Below are 5493 nucleotides of genomic sequence, written 5' to 3'. Positions count from 1 at the left end.
TATTCAGGCCTTAATCCAACGACAGTCTGGTTTGGACCTTTTTCCCACATGCAATCGATGACATTTTATTTTGTTATTGGGCCTTTTTCAGAGTAACACATTGAACACTTGTGAATTTTCACCCTCTTGACCCCTACGCCGGAAACCAGATCATTGTCTTTGAGCACAAAACAACCTAGAAACTCGACAAACTTTTTCCTATATACCCTTCTTGAACCATTCCAAATATTGTAGGTGGGGAAGGGGATCTCATAAAGGCCTTGTTAGGTTATCGATTTAAATTCCCAGACTAGAGTATATTCACCTCGCTATTTGTACATATACTGTACATACATGAGACGGACCACGAAAGCATTGCGAGTAATCCATCACTCAAAATCACACCAGGGGTGGCGGAGAGAGAAAAAACCCGAAAAACCTTCTTCTGATAGAGCTACACTACATACCTACAGTACTACTACTACTACTACTACTACTACTACTACTACTACTACTACTACTACTACTACTACTACTACTACTACTACTACTACTACTACTACTACTTTATGCTCGTTGTTCGGGACTGATACTCCCAATACAAATAGGCTTGGGCTTGGGTCGTCCGAGAGTATTAAGCAAACGCGATTGAAGAAGAAACTCGTTAGAGCGGACTGGCCAGCCTACGTAGTCAAGGTGCGGGGTGCTAAAGAACCACTAATTATATTGATATAAAGCCACAAAGGGCCCTACAAAAAGTGGTAGAGCACTGGGAGTGTTGAAAGACCTAATAGTGATGGATCAATGGAAAAAAAGCTTGGTGGGAGTGAGACTCGAGAAACTGTTAATTTGGATCAAACAAGATGGATTGCCAGATTGGCTACTGCTTGAGTGGATTTTTTGGGGTCTGGAGGATCAAGAGGGTGGACGTATAATTATCTTGTTATCATTGCTATACTGATAATGAGAGATGCGTCTTTTCCTTCTCGTGCATTAATAGTTTCCGTCTGGATTCTCAAAAACATGTCTACCACATGGAAATCATCGGGAGCAGTTGGACCAACCATTGGATTCTTTCAATTCACATGTAGACCAACTTAAGCTCATAATTCGGCAAAAGCAAAAGTAAGACATTTACAGTCGTTTTACGATCGCCAACCCAATGACCAAGAAGCCCGGGCATCATGGTGTACCTCGAACAAGATTTGCGAATACCTCAACCAACCAACCAACCCTTCCTTCTCCCCCTCGTCCATTCCATTACTGGCCATCGTAGGTATGTTGCGGTGGGTAATGGCGCCCTTTGAATTTGCAAGGGTTTGCAAAAAAAGAGAGAATCCGACATCCGACTCTACCGATCTGGAATATTTGCAAGGGTGAAGGGGTCCTATCGGATCCCATTTTATAGCTTTGGGTATCAGTTGACCTACTTCAGTGGGTTCGAGGTACATGTTATCAATGTTTTTCCTTCTTTATTTCGTGGCAGAAACAATGTAGAAATGTTTCACGAACTATGTGTTTCAGGTGACGGTGTTTACAAGCAATCCATCAGAATTAGCGAGGAGCAAAAAGTTGGGATCTGCATCCCAAGAAAAAGGCAGTGGATGCAGGTTGCACATTCGACAATGGCCTCTTTAAGGTTGCAGATTCCATTGAAAGTAGAGACAATGAACAACGCACGCCCACATACACATTCTACTACTACGTACACACTAAAGCCAACGAAGGGTTGGAAACATTCTCGAATCAGTTTGACAAGTCTATTTTCGTAGCAGAAAACAAAACTGACATCAGAATGTCGCTTGTTGAAGCTAGTACCACTGAGCCATGAGAAAACATTTGAGAGACAATAATTAAACTTCCTGTTGAGTTTCGAAATTGTCTCCGAATGCCATTGGAGTGCCAAAAGTAGCATAGATTTGTGCGTGATTTTTTTCCATTTTCTAAAGCTGTGTATTTTTACATCAATCATTGATTCAATTTGACTTATTGAGCAAGTAATAACTTTAAACTGACGTCTCCAATCGAAAGATGGAAACAAGTACGGTCAAGATCAAAATATTTAGTGTACCACTATATTGAAGATAATGATGCTGTACAAAAGAGAAGTAGTTAAAGAGAGAAGTGTCATAAATGAGATTGTCCAATCCGCCATAAACACATTCCACGGGTGCAATTTACCACAAGCAATACCCGGGGTTGGGACAAAAGCTTGGCATGAATATTCTGACACCCTCTGTTCAACTATAACTGGACAACGATACTCTTCATTCAACGCGGGGCTTTCAAATTCGCACCTAAAAATCTACCCGACATGAAAAGAGCCCTCGGAAAAATGTGCAAAACGAACTGGCCTTCTCCCATTAACCAGGATTGGATGCTTTATTCTCGTTTGGCACTACAGTAGTTGCGAAATGAAGCACAAAGAGCTCACTAACATAAAGTATTCCGGACCTCAAAGCCTGATTTTTTGCACAAAAACATTCATTCGCACTGACGCTTGGCCAACACCTCCAAAGGAAGCCAAACAAATAACAAGAGTTTCGCAAAAGATAAGTGAATGTCACTTGTTCAATGCTCTCGTCTAACTTATGACCGAGGAGCAGGAAGCATTGAATTTGCAAAAATTGGCAGGTCTTTTGGCCCAAATCTATGACCACCCTCCATGATATCCCGAGCAACTTTACAACACGAGCTTCGGGATTTCTGGTTGATTAACCATTCTCATTGGTTTTGATGCCTCAAAAAGTGCATTTGAGCAGAGAACACCGTAGGTAGCATTCGAACGAATTGAACCACGTTCCCAATGAGGTTGGAAGGAGAAGAAGCGCTGACTGTTGGACAATTTCGGACAGTGTTGCTTCAAATATTAAAGTGGATGTTAACAAGTAGCATTCCAGAGCGAGATTTCGGCCCCATGGGTCGTTTGGGGAGGATATATCGATCCCCAATTGATTGAATGAACATTACAACGAGCCCATAAATGCTTGAGGTTGGATTGTCCCGGGACACATAAACGCCATGGATTCCTGAACATCGACAGCACGTGTAATTTATTTCGAAAGCTTCCACGGGTGAGCATCGATCTAAGGCGTTACCTGTGGATTGATGGCTGAAACCTTTTAGAGAGCCTATTCGGACATATTGGCACATCATCCATCGCCAATCAGCTAATGCCTTGTCCCGGTCATTGATAAGTTTAATCATTTAACATCAAGGATAACAGAGGTTCCAAGCCAAGTTTTGTTCAAAGTATGTATTCCTAGATCAAGTCTTTTTCGTGAACTCAGACAGTCTCTTTGAAGTGTCTCTCGTATGAAGTGATTGAAAACCAAATTCTGTTCTCTTTGGGAGACTGAAAGGTTAGATGGCTTTGACTGTCATTGGTATTTGCACTAGAGAATCATAAAAACACAGCTCTACCCACAGATAGACAAGTTGTATCCAGTTATATTTTGCCCCGAATGTTGTTTTATGGTCCTGGCGAGCAGGTGATGTCCGGCATTCACCTCATACAAGATGTAAAGCCATTTTTCTCGTTATGGTCTCCTTTATCAAAATGTTGGGGAGTAATGTCAGAAAATGGAGGATGCAAATTTGAACCGACCACTTAAAAGGCCATAAAACAAGTAGCACCCCCNCCCCCCCCCCCAAAAAAAACACCTTCGTTTGATATCAAGACAGAAATCAGCTGATCTATAAATAGTGAGCTGACGAGGTGGCGTGCACTTTGATTTGTATACCCGCGCCTTGGTCTGACTTCATCTAGATCACTTTGGCCAAATCTTGTGGATGAAAACACCCTAATTTGGAGCTGAGTCTGCAATTTCTATTCCAACACGACATCTCAAGCCTGAGAAATTCGAAACATGACGGTTAAGAAAGTAGGATTTCCATGAGGAGTCCTCACACGTTTGTGCATTGGTCGCTGAGCTCAGGAAATCTGCGTAGATTTCTTCTTTGAACCTTTCTTGGACTGACAAATCTTCTTGACTTTATTGAAGCGAAGTAGCCGGCCGATAATAGTTCAGGGTTCATTTGAAATGGGTCAAATTAAGGTGTAATTGGCTTCCTACCCAGATTTGAGATTAAAGAGGACTGTGGTGACACTGACAAATCTGACCTCGTCCAAACTTCAAACACGACGCCAATCTTCGACATTCTCGTCAGAGCAATGAGATTACTTACTCATGGTTCGTTCTATCGTATTCTGTTTTGGGATGAATGTTGATATTGAATGCTTCTGTCTCATTTAATGGCTCAGACCGATGTGTCATTTTCAGGTTCAACCTGTAATTCGTCATGATCGATATGACGAGGATACAAGACTGATAAGAAAACGCTTGACGGTAAATGAGCGCACTTACTTTTTGGTGCTTCAGGACATCTTGTGAGGTTAATGTGCGAGGTACAGATAATATCATAGATCAAGCTCAAACTGGTTGGTAGCACTTGATGATCTTTTTTTTTTTTTAAGAGTACCCCTTCATGGAGACCATTGTGCATTTGGTGGGATTAATGAAGTCTCCATGCCCTTTACCGTCGTAGATCACTCCGGACATCTTCAAGGCCTGAATCCAGATTTGAATGCTCTCATGTCAGTTTTCTGGAAATGCAATCAAATTAATGTCATCACAGTTCAAAGCATGGAATAACAATTAGCTCCCAAGGCCTCGTTCGTCGTCGCACTTGAAGCGTGAGATGAAGATGTCCTTGATCAGTCGAGTTGCGGGAATAATGAGCTTCAAGCCTGCCTCATCGTTTCCCTTCCCGAAACCAGTCTTCCCTACAAATTTGTGTCAAAACTTGGGCACACGTGCGGACTGGTTGACGAGTGTCCAACCGGTTTACCACGCGTCAAATTGCCGTTCGACTCGATTCGGTCCAATACGTCATTCTCCGGAGGAGAGAGTTGTCAAAAAACGTACCTCACCTCCGAATCTCATGCTTATTGTCCGGCAACAAAACACGGGGTCTGTGCCCGCTTGTCCGTGCTTGCTCAGGATGATTGCGTGCCTTCGCTGACTCTCGACTCTTTGGGAGAAGGAGATCTACCTATCTACGTACCTATATCTATATGGACAGGAATACATTGTTCACGCGGGGTTGGTTGACGTCGATCCGAACACAAACCTGGTGTTGCACGAGTCGGATTTTGAAGAAGCCGAAAACCATGACAACAGGCCGATATGATACTTTTGACTGGCTCCCATCCTGGAGTTGGACGTGTCCAGCCACACGTCGTCAACCAACCAACCCAGCCAGCCAGCCAGCCAGCAAGCAAACCAAATGACGACGGCGACAACGACCAGGTGCCTTGGTGCGGTTGGAAGCAGGATTGGAGGCTTGGATGCCCCTTTGATGGCTGGCTGATCCTCATTTTACGGGCTCCTTTTCGCACGACTTTTTTCGCCTTCACATTTTTAATTCTTTCTAATATTTTTTTTTTCCTCCACCATCTCTCTCTCTCTCTCGCTCTTTGTCGAGCGTGCCTTGAATGTTGTTGTCATCAGT

The sequence above is a fragment of the Tigriopus californicus genome, chromosome 8 (assembly GCF_007210705.1).
Source record: "Tigriopus californicus strain San Diego chromosome 8, Tcal_SD_v2.1, whole genome shotgun sequence".
Taxonomy (NCBI): domain Eukaryota; kingdom Metazoa; phylum Arthropoda; class Copepoda; order Harpacticoida; family Harpacticidae; genus Tigriopus; species Tigriopus californicus.
Note: the sequence above shows the minus strand (reverse complement) of the source record.